This window comes from Corvus hawaiiensis, chromosome 3 (assembly GCF_020740725.1).
Source record: "Corvus hawaiiensis isolate bCorHaw1 chromosome 3, bCorHaw1.pri.cur, whole genome shotgun sequence".
NCBI classification, from domain to species: domain Eukaryota; kingdom Metazoa; phylum Chordata; class Aves; order Passeriformes; family Corvidae; genus Corvus; species Corvus hawaiiensis.
This window is the reverse complement of record NC_063215.1, coordinates 2,143,974-2,167,597: the sequence shown is the minus strand read 5'-3', so window position 1 is coordinate 2,167,597 and position 23,624 is coordinate 2,143,974. Positions and strand designations below refer to the sequence as shown.

The 23,624-nt window shown below is 47.8% G+C and overlaps 1 protein-coding gene across 5 annotated transcripts in view; it reads right to left on the bottom strand.

Annotated features, from left to right (window-relative positions):
• The window catches only part of EXTL3 (exostosin like glycosyltransferase 3), a 136,186-nt gene that overhangs the window by 47,359 nt on the left and 65,203 nt on the right, over positions 1-23,624 (bottom strand). Inside the window, exons 1-2 of one of the 5 annotated variants that reach the window (XM_048296354.1) lie at positions 5,399-5,495; positions 4,525-4,618 (exon numbers count right to left, since the gene is read on the bottom strand). The exons of 3 other annotated variants lie outside the window; for them this stretch is intronic. The gene's annotated coding sequence lies outside the window, so the exon portion shown is untranslated. Of the gene's footprint in view, positions 1-4,524; positions 4,619-5,398; positions 5,496-23,624 lie in introns of those variants that run through there. One more of the 5 variants, XM_048296351.1, reaches the window with a different exon arrangement.

The window sequence follows — 23,624 nt, the reverse complement described above, 5'->3', positions numbered from 1 at the left end:
CCCCATCAGCTCTGATTTTTAAGGACACTCATTTCTCCATCATCATTAAGCTCTGTGGTAAAAGCCACTTTATGAGCTCAGCTAATCTGGGATGCTGCTGTTGCATCATCACCTGATGTTGATAAACAACTATTAAAGAAAAAAAAAAAAGAGGCAAACAAATCCATGCTTCTCCTCTGGCCTGGGTGGTTTTCAGTACCATTATCAGTGAAAAAGGTGGTTTTTTCAGTACCATTACCACTGTGGTTTTGGTACGGACTGCCATGGTCCCAAGGCCTGTTCTCTGGCCCAAAACCAGAGGTAGAACCCAGCCACTTTCATGCTCTTGAGCTTTCCCAAACACCTACAGACCACATCTGACTTGCCTTGGAGGTTTGATTCCTGGTTGTGCCAAGTTCTGGATCACATGGACCAATGGCAGCTGGCTGAGGTCACCGCTGGGTGGTTCCAGCCTGGACGAGCAAGTGAAGAGGAGCAGCCTCCCATGTCCTAAACCTGAGCTGTGCATCCATCTGGGAGCAGAGCCTGGCCCCTGGCTGGGGAAGGATTGGGAATCTCAGTTTTCCACTACTCCACAGCATTCAGTAACAAATAAATCCCATGGACCACACGGGGAGGGTTATTACTCCAGCACATACAAAGGAGACATTGAAGTGACAGGAACTTCCCTTCCCACCTTTTGTGGGGATAATACAAATCAGCAGAGCAGAAACACATCCAAAACATCGCTTTTCAAAGCAGCAACAGATTTTTCTGTCAAAGTAGAGATTTCACAAGGATGTCTTGGGCATGGGTGGATTCATGGCAAAACAGTGAAGCGATGCGAGAGACACACGACCGTTTCTCTTCTCCGAGTGTCGAAAAGCTTTCAGGAGATTTATAAAATTAGAGCTGCTTATGATGAACATCTCAAAGGGAAAGGGGAGAGAGGAAGTGCTTCCCCCACGCAGCTCTCCAGCAGCAGCTCCTGATTGTACTCAGTGGGAAACACGGAGCACTCTCAGCACCTTCCCTCCCATCGAGCTCCAGGCACAGGGGAAGCTCAGCAATTTGCAGGATTTGGGTCCTTTTTTTTGTTCCCCTTCCCTCTCTCCCTCCCCATCCTCCCTTTGACAACCACGGAAAGAAAGATTGAGGAGAACACAGCAATTAAGGAATTTGAAGCCTCGCTACCAGCTACTCTAAATGCAGGCACATGAAGCAGCAGGATTCTGCTGGTGACATTTGGACCACAAATGAAGTCCCCAAGAGTAATAAACAATCAGGTAAAGAAATCTGGAAAGAAATTACCCAGCACACCTCATCTTCCTGGTCCCCATGAGATCCATATAAAATGTGTTAATGCATCTGATTATGATCTAAATTATATACAGAGGCTCCTGCCAAACACTCTGTGAAGTTTCTTTATTGTTAAGTTGGAAGCTGTTTAAGAACGGTCCAGTCATCATGTTTCAAATTAGATTTGGGGAAAAAACATTTTCCTACTTTACTGCTGGCTCAGAACATGGGAAAAAGTCGGGATGTGGGTTTTCTACGCTGAAAAAAGAGCAGGAAGAGTGGGAACAGAACAGCAGAAGAGCCAGTCTGTTTCCTGTCCTTTACTGTCACCTGAGCTGTGTGGCTTTACTGTCCCCACACATGCCAGAGAATTACTGCAGCTTCAGATAGTTTTCTACACATTTTTTCCTGAAAGGCGGATAAAACACCAAGGTGTTCCCATACACACTCTCCACAGGCCCAAAAATTTTCAAAGAAAGGATTTCTGGAAGAGTCCTGCTGAGAAGACCTGGTAAAACACCATGTGAGATTTTCCCCACACCTGTGAGGGCTACCTGAGCTGTCACTTATGCTGCCAGTCCTTTGTGCTGCCTGGAGGCAGGTAAAAAAGCTGGGTTTCCCCCCAGCATGCTATACCAGGACTGGAACTTTTAAAAAAAATAGAGATACACCCCTCCCAGGTGTATGTGCAAATTCGGGAGAGCACCCATAGTTTTACCTGCAAGCCTGACAACCTCACATGTGCTGAAACCTCCCCCAGCCCAACCTGTGCTTTCTCTCCTGCTGGTGTCTGGCCAATCCTTTGCTCCATGGATCAGCACCTCCTTGCCTCTGCAGGGCTGGATTCCCAAGTCAGAAGCAGAGCCAAGGTCACCTTGCTCAGAGGAGCTGGATTTTAAAAGGAGGGTCCCTGTATCTATTAGAAGTCTCCCATCCATTACCCATGCCCTTCCAAGCTCACAGCTGCAGCCACAACTGCATAAATCTGGACTAAGCAGGGCCCTGTGGAAGTGAAATAGGATATAAATAGTTCTTACAGGTTCATTTTGCTCTATACATGGATATAAATCATACACATACACACATATATATATGCCAGCTATCTGCCTGTACCTCATTGAATCATGCAATGATCTGGGCTGGAAGGGACTTTAAAGCTCATCCCATCCCACCCGTGCCATGGGCAGGGACATCTCCCACTATCCCAGGCTGCTCCAAGCCCCATCCAGCCTGGCCTTGGACACTTCCAGGGATCCAGGGGCAGCCACAGCTTCTCTGGGAAACCTGTGCCAGGGCCTCACCACCACTCTTACAGCAAAGAATTTCTTCCTAATATCTCACCTAACCCTGCAGATAGTCAGGGATGAGAACAACCATTTCTAGCCACCCATGGTAATGCAGTGGTTTAAACACCCAAAAAATGCTTTAATGTAGGATCACAGGCTGGATCCCAGCCAGGCAACAGCACTGCTTTTCAAGGAGTATTTATCTCCATAAAACACTTCCTGAACAACGTGCTCGGTGCTTGAAAACAAAGCCTTGCTAAACAACCAGGTTTTAACCTGGAATTCTGCATGTTGGCATTCTCTGCTGCTCCAGATGAGTCTGATTCCCTTACACAGCATGGTGATTTTCACTCTTTTTAAGAAGAAAAGGAATTTTCTCTTTCAGTTCAACTTTGAGGCAAGATGGAAGACCACAGCCTGGCCTCAAAGACGTGAGATCTTTTGAACTCCAAGTCAGCAGGCTCTCACAGGAGCTGAGCTCGAGGGCTGCTCTGGAATAAATCAAAAAGGATTTACTCTTTCACTTGAACAAGGCAGGAAAAAAAACCTCCATAGATGCACAGATATGGGGTTGGGGGTGGGGAGACAGCTAAAATATTTTAAAAAAAATAAAAAAGGCAACTTAAGAATGCCGTGATGGTTTGATAGTCACAGTCCCATAAGCTAAACACCACCCTGCACGGTTGGATTTCCTGGAGGAAATCACAGGCACAGTTACTAAGCCTGCTGGAAGCAGTTCAGCCCAAGAATATAGGGAGCAGATGCTCCAAACACGACTCCCAAGGACACGGCGCTCCTGGAGAAATCCTCTGACAGAGAGTCAAAATGGGGGCTTGAACTGGCCGTGTGTCATTAGAGATGCAGCTGTGATTTCTTCCCAGAGTAGCAGAGTTCAAGGCCAAAAGGGACCTTGAGAGCACCTAATGTGCTTCATCACAGCCCATCACACTTCATCCAGGTTTTCCTAAGAATAGGAGTCAGATTTAGCAGCCAGATTCCAACCCAAGTAACTCTGGTGGCTCCCAGACACAATCCACGTGCTGCTTCCACTCCAAAACTTGGGCTGACAGAGCAGCTTTGTGCAGGATGCTGCTGCCTCTTGGTGTCCTTGTGTCCCTGTGCCAGAAAATGCCATTCCCTGGAACAGGCAGGAGTGAAATGACTCTGTGCTCCAGCCCCTTTGCTTCACTCCTGACACCTCTGCTGGAGCCCACACTCATCAGTGGTTTTGACAATACTCCAGAGCTGGAGCTTGCCTGAAGGAGCTCAGCACAGGGCACAAAATCTCATCCTCTGGCTTCCTCACAGGAGTGAGAAGAAAACTGGAGAAGGAGAAATGTGCTGCTGGCAGCAATTCCAGCCTCTGCAGTGAGATTGGAAGGCTCCCAGTCAGCCACACACCCCCGCAAGAGCTGTGCACCCATGGACTAATCCTCACACCTCAATTACAAAGAGTTTGGGGACAAGAATGTGCCCAGAGAATGATGCTAAAGAAGAAAAATGTTCAGAGCCCAACTTCCCTCTGAGCTGCGTGCAGGGATTTGGATCCCAAGGCACCCAGACACTGAGCTCAGACCATTAGTGACATTCAACACTGCTTTTAAAATCAGAATTTAAAACTGCTGAAACCAGAATATTGTGAAATGCTGCTTCTTCGCCTGCAGCTCTGCCAAATGAATCTGGCTAAAACTTTCAGCAATTAATGGATGATTAAATGGAAGAGCTGATGGCCAAAAAATATGTAAGGGACTTGATTAAAGCTCTGGGGGTGACATTGTGCCCTATTTTTACAAGCTTTCCTCATCTCACCATTATTTCAACTGGACTATGGGGAGCAGGAGAGTGTTGTTAGAAGGGTGTCAGAAGTTCTGGCAAATTATGTTAAAATCCAGCACGGGAAGAAGCAACTCAGCCCCAGGCATGGGGCAGCCTAACACAGCAGAGCTCCTGTGTGCTTTACCTGTTGTTCCTTGGCTCAGACCTGTCCCACATCCCACACTGACTCCTTGACCACCTCTCTTCTGCCTCCCAGTGCTGATCTCAGGGTTTCCCTCCTGTGCAACAGAAAAACCCAGACAAAACCACATGGACTTAAGAAATCAGTTATGTATGGCCTCGAGGCATTGTACAAGAGAGGCACTCTGACACAAACATTCCTTCTGGGCCTCTCCAAACAGGGACTGAGCAACGTGTGAGAGTGGAAGGTGGCCCTGTCCATGGCAGGGTGTGGAATGAGATGAGCTCTAAGGTCCCTTCCTGCCCAAACCATTCTGGGATTCTGTGATTTATGACATGGTCTTAAGCCTGGAAGCTCCCACAGGCTTGACAATTTGGGCTGCTGGGGAGTAAGGGAGGCTGGAGAACACTAAAGGGGGAATCAGGCGCAAATGAGACCACCTGGAGAAGGGACATTGCAAATCTAAAAGGGATCAGATGTGGGTCACCAGCTCCCAGCTCCATCAGCTCTGAGCCAGCTTCCAGGCATTCTCAGCTCCCTTCACACAAAACTCTTCCTCTACGACACCTGATAATAGACAGCTCCCAGGTTACATCCGTGCGATCATTTCCCACAAAAATATTGAATAAAAGCATCAACTCCACTGTTCCGTAAGTGCCAAGGTCCAAGAGGATCACTGCAAGCCACCCAGCCCGACCTGTTCTGTGACACACCACGAGTTCCACCCACCAAGTCCAGCCTCAAGCCCAGCAATTCCCCCCAATTCTTCATCCAGCTTTTTCCCTAGCTCAAATCCTTTCTCAGCCACATTTCTACTGCTAACAACCACCTGATCTCAGCAGACAAACATATAAAAAATTAAAAGAAAATAAAATACCTCTAGTTAAGAAAAGCCCAAGGCTCCAGGATTATCCTTCGGTGGCGGGCGATGCCTTGGCCGTCAGTGGCATTTCCCTTTGTTTTAGAACAAAAGGGACCATCCACATCCTGCCTTCATCCTCCTACACAGCCTCTGGGACAGCAGAGCATCCCAACCTCCCTCTCCCCACCCTGACTCTCACTAATGTGTTCCATACTCAAAGCCTCTCCGCAGTCCCAGCTCCAACGCCGCTCCCAGCAGGGAGTCGGGGCTGGTCCTCGGAGGCTGGTGCTGCTTATAAAGGCTGCTTCCATCCCTGTCACTTCAGCTGGCAAAACACTTCCTGAGTGCCCACATCTTTGGGATACAAAAAGGAAACACATCACGATCGGAGCTCGTCTCTCCTGGCAGGCTGCGGGTCCTGGCACGGTTCCATCCGCACGCGGCTACAAAATGTTTGCAGAAACAAGAACAGCCACGACCCTTCTATCCCCTCCTTCCTTGCCTGATCGCAAAGCTTCTCCCAGAGTTCTCCAGAAATCACGAGTGAAGATGTTACTCAACAGCCACAGCCGAGGATTTCATTTCAACATGACCTGTGAAATATCCACTTCAAACCTCACCCACGCTGCACGAGCCCAGCATCTGCACAGCCCTTGCCGCCTCTCCTGGGTCTGGAGATGTTTTATGGCAAGCTTGGAATGCCGACAGTTTACAAAAAATAAAAATCTGTTGGTTTGGGGTTTTTTTCCCCAAAGCCACCAATTATTTTGAGTCTCTGAAACTCCGGCCACTTGGGGCAAAGGAGCCAAGGGACCAGAGCATCTGGCAATGGGATGCCCAAATCTATCAGGCAAACAAAGCACTCTCCTGAGAATCACAGAATGGTTTGGGTTGGAAGGAACCTCAAGGATCATCTCATTTCAACCCCCTGGGACACCTTCCATCAGAAGAGAGCTTAGAGGTTTTTTTTTAATTTTAATGTAAGCTCTGGAAAACCTCAGGCTCTTCATAGAACAAATGCCACTTTATGATTAAAGTGAAGTCCCCTCTGTAATAAATACTATATAATTAATATGATGTAAAAATCCCAGCATATATGAACATTTTATTCTGATCACTGTCATTAACAACAATAACAGCATCCCAGCATAGGCTCACCCCAAAAAAAGGGTGGTTTCTCCTTACTTTCCACCGGAGAAGAGGAGGGAAGTAGCTGTTACAACTTCATTTTATATTTTATTAGTTTTTACAAACCAGCTATGCTAAAAGGTTGCACCAGTAATTTAAACTGCATTTGTCAGCAGAAGTGAAGGACATTGTGGGATACATTTTATTCCAGCTCTTTTATTGCCTGGCTCCTTGGAGTGATTCAAGCAGCTTAAGGATTTTAGAGGCACTGTCACAACGGTATCTGGCCCGTCGCAAGTTGCTATTTTAACAAAAAAAAAGTACCCAAAAACTCCAACTTTCAAAGAACTGGCTGGACCAGCAGAAGCTGTTCAAGACTCAGCAACTCCTGAATGCCACCAAATTATTCCCTCACAGGGACAGGCACTTTCTGCAATGTTATTCTCACTTGGCAGAAGGGGAGGGGGATCCATAAAACGGGGAAATGCTGATTTTTGCAGCTCTGCCAAACCACAGGAACACACAGAAACACATCGTGACTCTCCCCACCCTCAGGAGCCAGCAGTGCTCTGTCACATCTGCTGGGACACAGACAGCAGGTGACAAGATGGGGACAAGAGCACAACGAGGCTGGCACAGACCCAATCCAGGAAAGCTTCCAACAGTGCTGGCCAGAGGAGAAATGTTTTGAAGATTCCTGAGACAGCAGGCATCTGCTTTCTGTCCCAGCAGCACCCCGGCGTTCTCCTGGACTCTTCCCGATGGATGATCAAAAAGCAAATTAATTCCTTGAACTCAAGGACCATCCCCTTCTCATCACAACCCCAAGCTGGTGGGAGATGCTGGTTTTCATCCCCATCCAGCTGCCCCGGACACCACGGGGCTGGAGGGGAAGAACATCCCACTGCTGAGATGTCTGCTGGCTGCTTGCCTGGCAGAGGACTCAATTCCACACTCCATTAGGGAAACTATCCCAGAAAAACAGGGAAATGCTACTTTGTGGGAGGGTGGAATGAACAGGGCCGTTCCTGGTCAAAGCACTGCAGTACTTTGGGCACCAGATAAATCTGAGTGACCTCAAAGCCCGGTGTCCCCATTGCTCCCCAGGATGCAGAGCTTTCCTGAGGTCCCCATCTCCTACCCACACACAGCAAGCCATGAAACACACGTGGGTCACCTTATCCCACCTCCTGGGGTGCTTGCAGAGAGGGGGGTGCAAGGCTGACAAACCTGGAAGGGCTCACAGGGCCATGGGGTCACCTGCACTGATCCCGGGTCACTCTGTGCCATAGGCAGAGGAGAGAAATCCTCACCCTCACCCCGTCCAACCTGACCTTGGACACTTCCAGGGGTGGCGCAGCCCCAGCTTCTCTGGGCAACCTGTGCCAGGGCCTCCCCACCCTCACAGCCAAGAATTTCTTCCCAATATCCCATCTAGCCCTGCCCTCTGGCAGTGGGAAGCCAGCAGATCTTCAGATGATGCCACACCAGTATTGGAGAATGGGTCATTCTCAACTGTCCCCCTTCAGCACATGCAGACACTGTGCCAGGAGAGCTCCATGTTCCCCAGAGCTTAAAATCTGTGAGGACAAGCAAAACTTAATTTGCAAAGAAAGATCCTTTAAGCAGAGGGAAAGTTCTCATACCCGGACTTGGGCGGTTTTAAGTTTGGGACATGTTTTAATGTATTAAAAAAAGTTTTTCAGGTCATCTTTGATGCAGAGTTGTCTGGGAGGGGGAGGCTGTCAGATGGTGTCTTAGCAAGGGAATATCTGTTCCCTGGGCACAGAGCCTTGTGAACTCCCTGTGGCACCTGCATATTCCGTGTTTGTACTCCAAGCCCCACGGACACTCCTTTGATGTGTTGCCATGTGGTGAGCTGGAGCTCCTAAAGGTCTCTGGAGATCACAGGATCTACGTGACGGGATGTATTTAGTGGATAAGGAGCCTTCCATCCTTTGAAACAGAACTTTGCTGTGTTATCTTGTTTAAAGAACATGTAAATTGCTTCTTTTTTCATGCCTGATGCAGAGAGCAGCTGTGGACAGATGCCCAGGAAGGATCCACGGGGAATCCAGCCCTGCTCTTACACACATGGTCTCCGCCTGGCCTCTCCAGCTCGCTGCTCCAACATAAACAAGTGAGACCTACATCCTCCTGGAAATTAAACCCAGCCTCTCAGACATGTACACAGATCTCCTCCTGCCCCGCAGGAAACGGGGATGGAGAATTTGCAGCCCCAGGTGGCCCGGAGCAATTCCTGTTCATGGGGGCTGGGGAAGGCCAGGAGTGGAACACGCAGCACTAAGTGGCATCTTGGGATATTTAATGCTCTCAGTTTTCTTTTCTGATCTCATCTCTTCATTAGCCAGAGAAATTTGTCCATTTTCCTCTGCTCATCCTCACAGTGTTCACCAAAAAGCTTCTTCCTTTACTCCTGGTCACAAAAGCATCCCAATCTGCTTCCATTTCACTCTTCCCTGACAATTAGCCCCACTTGCTTCCCTATTTTCTCTTCCTTCAAGGCTCTTATCCAGGCTGGTTTTTTCTTTCCCTCACCTGCCTGCACCACCATTATTTTTCCCACTGTCAGAGGTGCCAATCTAAAATTCACTTGAGTTATTTGAGCTCATTCTCCTGCACTAAGGCAGACAAATACTGCAGCCTAATACAGAAATATGCCCCTGGAAATCATTCCTGGGATGCAACGCTCCCACCTGAGCTGAAGGCCAACATGATGGAGACAGAGCAACACAAGCCCAGACCCACAGCTCTGGAAAGCATTCCTGGCATTCCCATTCTAAGTGCCATAAAGGAGATGCCGAAGTCCAGCAGACGTCTGGACAACACAAAACATTAAACTGAGCTCTGATATTTAAGAGCAGAAAAGTTTCCCAGGCTAATTCAGGCAATGTGTCCCATAAAACTGGCAAAAAACCAGTCCATTAACTGCATTTGCTCTCCAGCATTTGCTCCTGAATTGTTTATGCACAGAGGTTTCCTAGCATATTAATCCTCCAGAAAAGAACGTGTAAAACAGAGCTGGAAATGAAGGAGTGCTTGGGGATCCTGTTGTTATGAGTGGGATAAAGCAGGAGGGGCCTACGGGGGGAGAAATCCCCACAAGAAAACTCCAGAGAGCCACTATTTACCTTCCCCTTCAGCAAGCAAAATCCCACAAACAGGGAAATTAAAACCTGTTGTTGCAAGCAGAGACAAAGTCAAAGATTTCACAATCCTGCTGTGAGAAAGGAATTTTAACAGGCTGGTGGAGGATAAACTGTTAGTTTCTTCCATAAACCTGAACAAAACCAGTGGATTTCCCAGAAACAAATTGGGAAATTATCCCCTCGGCCCCAAGAGTCAAGTCCAAACCTGCCACCAAAGTTTCTTCACAGACTTTGCCAGGCTGGGGTTCAGGCTCACGATCCAAATTCAGGCAGGTTGGAGATGCCCTAAAAGCTGCCGAGTCACCGGAAGGGAAAGGGATTTAAGCTAATAATTTACCTTACAGCTGACCAGGAGCTGCCAGCACACAAGGCAGGGTGTAACTCTCACTGGAAATGCTCCGCTGGGAGCTCCGTGTGTTCCCAGTCACCCAGTCCAGATGCCACAATTCCCCTTTCATGCCCTCGTGCAGGAGAAACAACTCTCCACCTTGACTTTTGGATGGCCAAGTGACCACTGAAATCCCAAAGGGACAAAGATCCCCTTTAAAAATCCCTAAGTTTCCTCAACAAGCTCAAGTCTGCCAATCGAGCTGACAGAGAGGGCTTTGCATAAGAAAAGGAGGAACGCAGGGATTTCCAATGTGGAAATGAGGGTGGATAAGGAAAACAGGACATTTACTCTGGAACTGTTACTCCTAACATTTATCAACAAGGAGTAACAAGACAAAAAAACAATATATAAACTGGATATTAGGAATAATTTCTTCTCCAAAAGGATTGTGCCAGCTCTGGCACAGCTGCCCAGGGCAGGGGGCGGAGTCCCCATCCCTGGAGGGATTTAGAAGCTGTGTGGATGTGGCACTTGGGGATGTGGCACTTGGGGATGTGGGTCAGTGGTGGCTTTGGCAGTGCTGAGGGAACAGTTGGACTCAATAATCTTAGAGAAGTCTTCCAGCCTAAATGATTCCATGATTAGGACTTATTTTGAGGGGAAAGAAGGATATTTTTCATCCTTATCTAACTCAGAAAAAACTTCGTTAAAGAAACCACTTTGCACACACTTCAGAGGCTCAAGACATTCGGGGATAAAATTGGACCTTCAAATTAAGGTTCTTCACGTCCCTTTCCACCTGAACCCACAGCTGGGGATATTACAAATCCTTTTCACCTTAAACCAGTTACGTGGCACAAAGAATTAGCATGAAAGTGAGAGATGCTCAAATGAACTGCTGCAACGAAGAACTCGAGGCACGTTAGAATCTCACGGTTCTTCCTTCTCCAGCAGGAAGAACATTTAGAAGTAGCAACAATCCCCTTCCAGAAAATTGTCCTAAGCTTCCAGCCCACTGCCAAAATTCTTTCAAAAGGAACTGGTCCAAGAAAGAACCTCCACCATTTTATGGTGCAAAGCCACCCTCTGTTCCACGACAGCATTTTGCTTTCACAGCAGAAAAGGTGCCTTGAGATTTTTGTCTTCAAGAAAGGCAATGGAAACTTTCCTTGCTCACTGCCACCAAACTGGTGTCGCCCTCTCTAGATCTCAGCATTCCCACGGGTAAAGAAAAAGCAAGTTCAACCTCCAAAGATACATTCAAAGAGGCAGCAAATCCAACCCTTCCTGGGAATTTGCTCCAGTGATTAATCCCAGCCCATGTCTACCTTTCAATGTCACCTTCCAAGCAGCTTTCCCCATCCTCTCCAGGTCTCAGCAGTACCCAGCAGCCTCTCCCCAAAGATGGGACTCAAGTTTTGGTCTCTCTCCTGACCCATAAACACAGTGGGAGAATTTAAAAGTTCAACTCTAGATCTTTTCACCCTGATCCAAAAGTTGCCCTGCTGCTCCTTCTGCAGGATCTCCAGCTTTTCCCACGTCTATTTTAACATACGGATATCAGAGCTAAATACGCTACTTGAACAGTGTTTTCAGAAATGCAGTTTTTGGAGTAAAAACATCCTTTGGTCCTATTTCCCAGCTCACATGTCCGTAGATGGCATTAAACGCTTTTTATTCTGGGAACTTAAGCAGATTTGGCTGCTCAGTCCAAGCACAAGTACCTTTGCACAGCGACTGCTCCTGAAGGGCTGAGCCCTCTGCCCCAGGCACAGCCCATGATGCTCCCTCCATCCTCCAGCTGAAAAATCATCTGCATTACTCCAAGTCATCTATCATATTCTGGGAACGATTTATTACTCCACTGGTGTTGTGAACTCAACAGATTTCCTTGTTCTCTGTACTTGATGAAAATCACAAGAGCCAGGATGCAGCTACTCCTAAGAACCCTGATGATCGCATTTGCAGCACTACAGCTTTATCACAGCCTTTCCGTGACTTTTATTTCCTATCCTGATGAAAAAAGAGCAGAGACAGGGGCTCACATGATCTTCACGACAGCTCTGATGCTGCCTGGTCACACAAAGATGAATTTGTTCAGTGCAGATCACAGAGAACCCACTCCTCCCTATAAGCACAAATTTTACACTCAATTTCTTTTCACTACGGATAAGAGAAAATTGATTAAGCAGAAGAGGTCCTTAAAAAATGAATCTTCTTATATGCTCTTTATCAAACAAAAATAGCCTGAAAAACTGGCAAATCTAAGTATTTGCCCAGCAGATAAGACAAATCACCCTTCAGTGACTCTCACATTTCCCTCCCGCCGCGTGGAACTCCTGCAGGCCTTTGTCACCACAGGAACGATGGGTGGTGCCACCAGCAATGATGTTTAATTCTGTAACTTCAACACGTGCAAAAGCTTTATTGGAAGGTTATTGAAGTCCAGAACCCTGCTGCATTTTGTCACAGGCTCCATCTCTAAGGCAAGCAGGCTGCTTGCTGGTTTGGTTTGTTACAGAAGAACAACTCCTGCATTAATTCCTGCTGGGCAAACTGAGCATGGGGGAGATGTGTGTTCATCTCAGCCATTCTGCAAGAAAAAATATCCTGAATCAGAAAGACAGGCCCAGAATATTCTGTAATGCCCCACCATATTTATTTTTCTTGCAGGTCACCACCCACCTCTGTCACGGTGTCCCACAGTGGTAGGGAGGAGAAGAGAGATCCAACAGGCAGGAATTGTGCAGCAAGATTCTTTTTTTAAATTATTTTACAACTCTTTTTTAGACTTTTTTCTTCATAGTCTAATTGGTCAAAGGATCAGCCATCCCTTGGGGTGATTGTCTAAAATCCTAAAACATCCATTGTCAAAATATTTTTCTACTGTACTATAAACAAGGCTTTGCAAGGTCTCAGGTGTTCATGGTTTATAGAACTCTACAAATACCTTCCATGAGAGAGAAAAGTATCTCACGGGACTGGAAAGAAGCAAGAAAAATTCTTGCTAGCAGCAATATTTGTATCCACACACCTCCACCAAAAGAAAAAGAAGGGTGTCATCCCCACTGTCCCCCATGAGGCTCCAAGCCAAGAGCCCAATGCCCCATCCCACCTCCAGCCTGGACTCTTACAGAAATACAATTTGTACAACTGTGTTTTCTGACACCTCTTTTAAAACCTTCTGAAGCGGTTTCAGCTCAAATCTGGCCTAGCATGAAGCTCTTAAGACACAAAGGTTGTGCCTCCACAAAGACAGGAGCCTCAGAGGACGGGCAAGGACCAGCAGCTGCTGCTCATGAGGGGATGCCTCAGATTCTAATACATCACAGAATGGTTTGGGTTGGAAGGGACCCTAAAGCTCATCCAGTTCCACCCCCTGCCATGGGCAGGGACAACTTCCACCATCCCAGGTTGCCCCAAACCTTATCCAGCCTGGCCTTAAACACTTCCACATTTATATACATTTTCTCATCTTTACCACCACACAGCTATATGTGTTTACGTATATATATGTACGTATTTTCACATACTCAGAGAGGGCAGGTCCTACTAAACTCCACCATCCTGCAAAACTAAATCCAGGGTGTCCAAAACCACTGCTCTGGGAACAGTATTTCTGAAGAGATTGTTTCCAGCAACTTCCCCAAAATGACACAGTCCATGGGAACAGCAAGGACAGGATCCAACCCGAGGGTGATATTCAGTGATGATTAAGAAACACATATTTTCTCCCTCCTCTCCCCCTTAATTCCCTGCCCCAATTCCCTCAGTGCTTCCAAATTGGCCCAGCTTTGGTGGATTTTTATGGGAACTGCAAAAGGGATATCTGCCAGCCATCCAGTCACTGCTCCCAAGTGCAGAGGCACCATGACTTGAATTGGTCACCCTGCCTTTATTTGTATTTGTTTTTAATTGTCAAGGAACGTATTTTCTCAGTCTCATCCTCCAAAACAGCTGAGCAGTTTTCATTACAGTCTTCCCAAAAAGCACCAGCAAGCAACTAGTTGGAATGTTCCACCTGAAGCTTGACATAATATGAACAACTGAAAACAGGATTTTCAAACACAGGAAAAGCTTAGGAATGCCACCATTCCCCTCTCCCAGGTTAGGAACCTCATCAATCCCCTCTCAGGGCTTTCTACCCACCCTTCTCTGCTGGTTTGCTTTGCTTCAATACCCAATTTAGGCTGCCTGCTCCTCTGGAATAGACCTCAACAGTGTATTTGTCCATTAAAAACACATCAGTGCTGCTTTGCACCCAAAGCCACCCATTTTAGCTATGGTTTCACTCAGCCACTCCAACAAGTTTTTAAAAATTCCCTTTCGGTGCCCACACACAGGCCACCAGCAGGATTTCTGAGCAGGCAGAACATGAATGTGTGTTGTGACACACATTGAACATTTCCATAATCGGGATTTCACGTTACTCAAAAGCAATTTGATGTTTGGTTTGGGATTTTTTTTAAGTCTCCAGCAAACCCTGAAGCTGGGGATGAAGGAGAAGGGCAGGTCAAACATGGCCAGACCCCGTTTTTACATGATCCTTGGCCAACTCTGCTTCTCTATCGCCAAGCTACAAAAAATTCTCTCTCACAAAAATCAGATGGCACCGTAACCGAGCCCACCATGAAAAATAAGGAATCAGGAGGGAAAGGGATGGGCAGGATGCTGATAAAATCTGATGCTGCCAGTCTTGTCAGCTCATTACTTGAGGCAGCCTGGGCTCCCCATGAGGTCCCATGAAGCACGAATGACTTAATCAAGGGACCTCCCTGGGGCTGAGGGAGATGCTCATGAATAACAGCATCAAATCAAAGCCTGGGAAATCAGTGGCATCCTATGGAAAATTGATGGGATCAGCTGGTAAATCCTTAAGCTGTTAAGTGGTGCCTTGCTCCTGCCTCATACCAAAAAATTGCCCTGAGCAGAGCTGGAGGCACAAGGAATGCTAAAAAGCCAAAAATGGGGAGTTGGATTCCAGAAGTCTGCAGAAAACTGATCCACACCTTTGGAGAGTGCCACAAGGGACAGGACACAGGGAATGGCTTCCCACTGCCAGAGGGCAGGGATAGATGGGATATTGGGAAGGAATTCCTGGTTGTGGGGGTGAGGAGGGGCTGGGATGGAATTCCCAGGGAAGCTGTGGCTGCCCCTGGATCCCTGGGAGCGTCCAAGGCCAGGTTGGACGGGACTTGGAACAACTTGGGATGGTGGAAGGTGTCCCTGCCCATGACAGGGGTGGAATGGGATGAGCTTCCAGGTCCTTCCAACCCAAACCACTCTGGGATTCCACGGTTCTAAGGCAGGAGCATCTGTGCACCTCTATGGGAACACAGTTTCCAAATTTATAAGCACATTTTCTCATTTTTAAGCCAACCTGGACAGCAGCTTTACAGTCACCAAGCGCCTTGGGCACACCCAGCGCTGCAAAATCTGCAACGACTTCAAATTCTTTACTAATAACATATTCTCCATATTAATCTTCCCCAAATGATCCATACTGGGAATTTATGTATGACCCAGTATTAAAATCCACTGTAACTGTGTCTCTGAGCATGTCATGGAGCTTAAATACAGGCGAGCAGAGGGCATTAAGAGGCTGCTGAGAATCATTTTCTAGTACACTGGAAAGGACAAACTGTTTTTACGAGTGTGTGTTTTACAGTCTGTTTTTTCAAATTAAATCTAAAATAGTTCCCAGATAGAAGCTGCATCATTCCAACTTCAATCTAAGGAATATTTTATTTTAAAAAATAAAATAAAAAGAGGTGAAGCATCAGAAAATATGACTCCACAGGAAGGCCAACAGTGTCTTGTGCTACTCAGAGAGGACTCAAGAGACATGGTGACAAAAACCCTAAAGACTTTTTTCTGAGCAAAGATTCAAATAATAAGGAAGCAGTCCTAAAACAGTGGCATCAAAGTTTGTCCTTAATTCCACAATGAGTGCATCAGACTGTGGCAAATTTCTTTACAAAGCTCCAGGCATCCATGAGGCAGCTGGAGAAGGAAAAGGATTCCCTTGCCCACAGTGTTCTTATCCACTGCCTCCAAGTAGCTCTCCTTCTACAAATCAGTATTTTCCATTATTTTTAAGTATCCCATATAGCTCTACATGGCTCTAACCCTCTTCCCAACTCACAGCACCTCCAAAGCTGGAACTCAGCTTTTAATCAGCATCAGCAACGATGGTCCAGATCATCTCTGATTCCAGGGCTGGAGAGGTGATGCAGATCCCTCGTGTTTTGTCAAGCAAATGAATACTTGGAAGAGCAGAGAGCAGGAGATGAAACCAGGATCCTTGGAGTTGCACATGGGGGCAGAAGTGCAATCAGCACCTGGCTTGATTTGCATCTCCCACAAATTGCACGTATTTATAATTTGGTCAGGACAAACGTAGGAGTGGTTTGATTACAGGACCCCAGGGATGGAAAAAGCAGCTCCCTTGGCAACTTCCAGCCTGGCTGCTGCAGGGGAGGAAGGAATAGGAGGGGAATCACTACAAATACCTCTCTTCCACAGTTCAGAGGGAACAATTCCCGTGCCCTACACACTGAGTATGGTTTGGTCTTACTCCCCCTCCAGTCAGGGTGGCCACACGCCTCTCCTAAACACCTCCTGGGTGTCCTGGCCATACCCCAGGCAAGAAACCATGGTCATCCATGGATCAACAGCAGCCCAGCACTCCTCAGCATGTCACCCTCCATCCCCCCTGCCAGAGCCAGATCCCTAGGGGTCACCAGGGAACAGAGTGAAAACAAACAGATGTGCTTAGAAAGAAATGCTTGGGAGGAACTGAAAGCAGATTCACATCTCCCACCCTTTACTCTCATTTCCTCTCCTTGGACCTGACCTCCTGCCTGCTAATGCTGTCCTTACTCCAGCTTCTGGCTCCTACCCCAACCCTCTTAAACTCCTCATCCATCATAAAATCACAGAATATCCAGAGTTGGACCCATCAGGATCTCAATCCAGCTCCTGGCCCTGCACAGACACCCCAACAATCCCACCCTGTGCATCCCTGAGAGTGCTGTCCAAGCACTTCCAGAGCTCTGGCAGCTTTGGGGTTGTGACCATTCCCTGGGGAGCTGCTCCAGGGTCCAACATCCCTCTGAAGGAAGAACCTTTCCCTAATATCCAGGCTAACCTACCCCTGGCACAGCTCCAGCATCCTGTCCCTGGTCACAGAAAGCAGAGATCAGAGCTGCCCCACTGCTGCCCCTCAGGAGCAATTATCCAGCCACCCTCCCCCCCTTCTTTTCGAAGCCCTCCCATCCACACCAAATTCCACCCCACATTACAAATTCTGCTGGGCACAGAGATCCCATTACAGCGAATTACCAACGTGCTGCCTGTGCTTTGCAGCTTAGAGAGGATCGAGTTATGCCCCAGCTCATGACACGTCAGTACCATCAGGAAAGCTCCACTCTGCCTCAGGAGGGACAAAACCATCCTGGACAAACTGAAGAGCTGAGAGGGAAGAGTTCTGATTGAAAAACAATCTCATAACTGGGTAGAAATAGTGCTGTCAGCAGCAGCAAGACACACCGTGCCGGAAGGAGTTATCTCTTCTCCAAACAATTTTAGGCAGCGCAGTCAGGAGTGGCAACACCAGCTTATTCCACACTTACTCCCTCCTAAAATCAATTTTCCAGCCGCACATCCATAGTTCATCTGCCAAGTGGCCCTGTCTTTGCTGTATTCACAGTTCTGACTCCCCTCAGTCGGAGCAGGGAGCTCTCCCTGGAGCTGGGATTAAACACAGAGGGATCTTTCCCCTCTCCATGTCACCAGTCCCTCTCTCTTCTACCAGAATCACTGAACAGCCTCTTGAAACCCCAACCTCACGTGAGGTTCTGCCGGCAACCGCAGCACAAAGCACAGGTTTCCATATTAATTTCTGCTCCCTGAAAACCCTAGGACACAACAAGAGCAGAATAATAACACCAATTACTGATATTTGATGCAGCAATTTCAGAGCCAATTAACATAATGAACCTCTGTCTCTTTCAGATGGGCAATCTCAGAACACTCCAGTTAAAGGTGAGGGGCTGAAGCACAGAACAGGAATGTTAAACACTGATTACAGGAAGGGAACTGCGAAAGATTTCCACACACTCCTTCCTCCAAAAATCCACCTCCCAGCCCCTCTCCACCTCCACACACACACAAAGGAGGACCTGTGGTATTTTTTATCTGTATTTTGATGGCACACTGAGGGATTAGAGTTGGAAGCTTTTTATGACAAAGCTCCAAGCCCAGCAGCCAACGATTCGGAGGAAAAAGAGGAAAGGGAAAAACAGCAAGTTCTGGGTGAGAAGCAGCAGATTCCAGCTGCTGCATGAGAGAGAATCCCCTGCACCAGAGGAACAGATCCATCCCTCTCACAGGGAATATACCTGCAGCCACGTGTGCTGTTTGCTCCATGCTGTGCCCTCTGCAAAATGCGGCTACAGAGGCTACAAAGGACCCACATTTGAAACACATCTGTGACACTTCAAATCATCGCAGAATGGTCTGGGTTTGAAGGGACCTTAAACATCATGTCATGAAAGACTCTTAAAAAATCAATCCTCCTGCCACAGGGGCAGGGACACCTTTCCACCATCCCAGGTTGCTCAAACCTGGCCTTGGACACTTCCAGGGATCCAGGGGCAGCCACTGCTTCTCTGGGCACCCTGTGCCACCCTCACAGCCAGGAATTCCTTCCCAATATCCCATCTATCCCTGCCCTCTGCCAGTGGGAAGCCATTCCCTGTGTCCTGTCCCTCCATGCCTTGTCCCAAGTCCCTCTCCAGCTCTCCTGAAGCCCCTTTAGGCACTGGAAGGGGCTCTGAGGTCTCTCTGGAGCCTTCTCTTCTCCAGGTGAACACCCCTAGCTCTCCCAGCCTGGCTCCAGAGCAGAGGGGCTCCAACCCTTGGAACATCTCTGTGGCCTCCTCTGGACCCACTCTAACAGATCCACATCTCCCTTGTGCCAAGGACGCCTGTTTTGGAGGAAGAAGAACATCACCCTAACATTTAGCACATTAAGTGCTGGGGAAAGAACTTATGACTTGTGCCATGGGTAGGGGACTTGAGGGTGGCAAAGCTCAGGCCACCAGCGTGAGAAGGGGCTGATAAAGCCACACCACAGTAATGTGGATTTCCTGCTTTTGAAGCCACAGAAACGGTTTCAGTAATTTTTTTCTCTTCTTAGAAACTAACTAAAAGCGTGGGTACGGTGAGGGCAAACGGCACGAGAAGGAAGTAAAAAAACATAGGAGAAAAAAAAGAACAAAATCAGGGTCATATGGCCTCTGCCTACAAAGTGAACCTGTCTCCTCATCCCCCATTCCTCATCCAGGACACTTCCCTCCTTTGCTTCCAACTCCACCATAATCCTCATTTCATTCTTGGACAGTTCTTACACCTTTGTCCTTCTCTATCTCATCACAGAAGTGCTCCAGGAGGCTCCAGTAAATGCATTAGGATTTCTCCCTAAACTTTGTGTAGTCACCCCAAAAGGCTGATCCTTGCTGGAGCACTACACAAGACACACACGATACCCACAAAAACCAGGCAGCTCAAAAAGCCATAAACATAGAACATAAAAGCTCAAAAAGCCAGAAATATAAAAGATCCAAAACACTGGCTGGGCTTTACCCAGACACTTGAAGGGCACAAACTGCCCACGGGGCGGGGTTGGAACTACATCTTTAGGGTCCCTGAAAACCCAAATCCTGTGTTTCTGTGATTTCTTCTCCTGGGTAGAAAGGTTCCATCACATTTAATCACCATAAACCTCACAGTTCCTCAAATAATACAAATTGTAGACATATAAAATATGAGTCTAAGATTGTGAAATGAACAGAGTTTAATGCACTAAAGCTTGTGCTCTGTCACATGGAACCAAAAAATCCACCCCATGATCCAGAAGAGGAGAAGGACCAAGGATGGGTTTCAGCGAGCCTCAAATAAACAAACTGATGAAAATAACATGAGGTTTGATTTTCAGATAACGAGGTCACACCAGTACAATCTGAGTGCTGGAATGGCCACAGCCACGCTTTGGGTTAAGCTGTGGCTGCCCCATCCCTGGAAGTGTCCAACACCAGGTTGGAGCAACCTGGGATAGTGGAAGGTGTCCCTGCCCATGGCAGGGGTGGGATGGGATGAGCTTTAAGGTCCTTCCAGGCCAAACCATCTGTGATTCTAAGCTCAGTCATCACCTCCAAGCTGTCACATCAAACACAGCAAGCAGGAGTTTTGATGTTTATTTGGCTACAGACTAACAAGGAACCAGGCTGAACATGCCCAGGGCTCTTGGTCACTGCCTTGGTGTACAACCAGAAGCACCAATTAACAGAACTTTGAGATACCTGAAGGCACTAATTAGGCCAATTAAGGCAAGAAAGAGCTAAATTACTTGCCCAGGGCCACAGAAAGCAGTGAACAAGTGGTGTTTAGGAGCCTTGTTCACAGCCCTGTTCCGCAAGCCGTGAGAGAACCCCCACAGAGCAATTCATGGGGGGACTGTGGGGTGAGAAATCTGTGCTGCAGCCAAAACCGACTTCCTTCCCTCTCCCTCCCTCTCTGCCCACAAAGACAAGAGTTTATGATGAGTTACTTCATGCAAGATGTACAACTTGATTTAAAACAGAAAGAAAACCAACAGAAGTCCCTCACACCCCTCAGGTACTCAGGGCACCTGAATGCTGCTGAAGGTCCACACTCCTTTGTGAGTGAGCAAAGCTACGAACAGGAGGAAAAAATCCAACTTCCCATGTGCTTCAGGAGCAGGAAGCACTGCCAGGGATCTCTCAGCCAGGGGTCTCCCATCCCAGCCTCACGAACCCCACTGCTGTGCCACATGAGGCTCTCCTGACCACACAGCTTCCTTGGGAAAGCACCCCCAGGAACAAAACAGAATAAAGCTTACAGGGCTCCACTGCCTATGACTCAGGTATCCTGATACTCCAATTACCCTGGAGATGGGAATAACTAATTAATAAGGAGTCATGGGATGGAAGGGAGCAGCTAGATATTTTGGGTTAATTTAATTACTTCACCTCAAAAGCGTCCCGAAGCTCCAACAACAAGGGATTCCCCTTACAGCATCCCCGAGCACAGCAATACTCACACTACCTGTATTCCAACCTCTCCTGCAGCTCCTGACATCTCCAGCGGCTACAGATTTCCCTGGGAGAGGTTTCTGGCAGTCTCGCTGGTTTTCAGTGTTAGGATGTAATAAAAAAGGAAATTCATGAATTGTCTGCAGCAATTTGAGGGAGATTTGTGGCCATAGCAACATTACTATAATCTGTGCTGCGGGGAACAAAAGCCACTTTGATCACGTCGTTCCCACCCTCCCCACCCCACCCATAAGGCTGGAAAACGCTGTCCAGACACTCCCCAGTCCCCAGATGTGCTCTCCCACTGGCTGCCCCGGACATGAAATTGCTGAAAAGGGGATTTGGAGTGACTCTGGAAGGTTGTGCAGCACATTCACCATCCAGACAGACCATCCCAAGCAACCACCCTTGACAGACCACGCTCCTGTGCTGCTTTAGGAAGGGGACAGTGCCTGGTTTTCCCAGTTATCCACCAAGCACCAGCCATCCCACAGCTCCCAGTGAGGAGCCTGTGACAGCGCTGACTGGGCTGGGGATGAGCTGAGGACACTCATTGTGCTGGTAACAGAAAATAAACAACTCACCCCGGGTTTATCGCTGTCGGTGCCACGTGGCTGCAGGTTCTCCCTTGTCACTCACTACATTTCCTTACTCTGAAATTCATCCAGAGCATCTTTCGGCTCAGACAGGCTCTGGCAATGCTCCAGTGCCATGCCTAGCTGGGGGTCTAAGCTGCACTCAGGCCTGCAGGCACTCCTGTAATGCAAATAAAACAACGAACCAAACCACTGAGGAATTAATCTAACGAGCTGCCTGCCTGCTCCCTGTGCCGTACGGCTCCCACAAGGAAGATGCCTCCGGAGAGGCCGGGCTGCCCAGTGAGCTGAAGGCAGAGATTCGTATTAATGCTCTCACTATTTTTAGCTTCACAAATCAGGGAGAGCTGACTTGTGCTTCCTGCCCCCAGCAGCCACAACATCTGGGCTCTTTATGGTCATTCAGGCTCTTTTTCCCACAAGGCAGAGCCTGGAATGTGGCAAGGTGGAACACTGGGAATGGGGAAGAGGCAGCAAACTTTCCAAATTAGTAGGCAAAAGCAGAGGGCTGCAGTAATTCCACAGCTGGGATAACTCAGCAGCAGTGATTACAATCTGCCCACTTAATTTGGCCCTGCAGTTTCTATTAGAGGCGCAGTAGGAGGAAATTCCTGTACAGTAGTTAAGGCAAGGGCCGGGTGTCGGGTGACTGGGGTTTGATTCCCAGCTGTGCCTCAGCCCTTCTGCGCAGCCTCAGGGAAGTCGCTCCGTCTGCTCCGGTTCCCTGGCTCGCAGCATTCCTTGGGAATTCACCAGGGAGCTCGTGGGTCACAAATAGCAACTGAGAGGAGAAATATAATCAAAAGCTACTTCCTGTTCAGCAGGATGTAAAGCATCTTACAAATTTGTTTGTAAGGCGACCAAAAGATGGAACTACTACACAAAACTGATTGATTGGCATCTTCCAACCATCTCAGTTGTATGGGAAGGAAAGGGCACAGCCTTGCTGAGCCATTCCCATAACCCCCACGCTACCAGGGAATCTATCTGAGAACACATGTCTTGATAGTCTCAAAATATGATCCTGGGAGACAGGAAAAATTAATCATCTTGTGCTGGTCTGACTTCAACTACTTCATAGCTCTGACTCTGAAATAAAATCTGAGCATGGGAGCAAGAAATGCCAGGAAGATACAAGGACTCAAATTTGAAGCTTAAAATTTAAAAAAAATAATTAAAAAAAGGGCATTGAACCCCGACAAGTTAAACACAATAAAACAATGAAAGGAAGGAGGAAAGGGTGCTTATTGCTGACCCCTCAATCATGTAGCTCTGAAGTTTGGGGTTTTTTTTGGAAGACAACGTATTCCAGTACCCAGGAACTTCTGGTTTTCCAGAGCAGGGGTAGAGTTCTTTGTAAAATGCTCTGAGGTCCTCAAAAAGAAGGCCAAAAAAAATTAATAATAGAACTTCCAGACCAAGACTTTCACTCCACATCAACTCTGAATTGTTGAGACAATGTATTAACCCCTCACAAGGGCTTCCACACCAGGGAAGCACTGTGGGGTAATCTAGAATAAAAAGTTGCAGTAGAAATGGGAACCCCTTGCCAGCATCTTCTCCCATCACCTTTCCATATCCAGACCCACCAGCAGCACAGGGATCCCATCAGTCCCTCAGCACGTTTGTGTTATGGGATGAGTGGCTCAGAGCCTCGGAAGAAAGGCAGTGCCACAGCAGCAGACTGAAGTCACCCTGTGCCGGTTGGAAGGCGAAACACGTAACCCTGAACAAAGCGAGGCCAGGAAACAGCCCCAGAGCTCTGCTCTGCTTTCAGGGGACGTGTCACGAGCAGCACTGGTGCCACTGACCTACTTATTCCTCCAAAAGGGCCACAGAAACAGGCAACAGCCCCAGCTCCTTGGCTGCTGCTGTACCCGGCTCCCACGGCACCGAAAT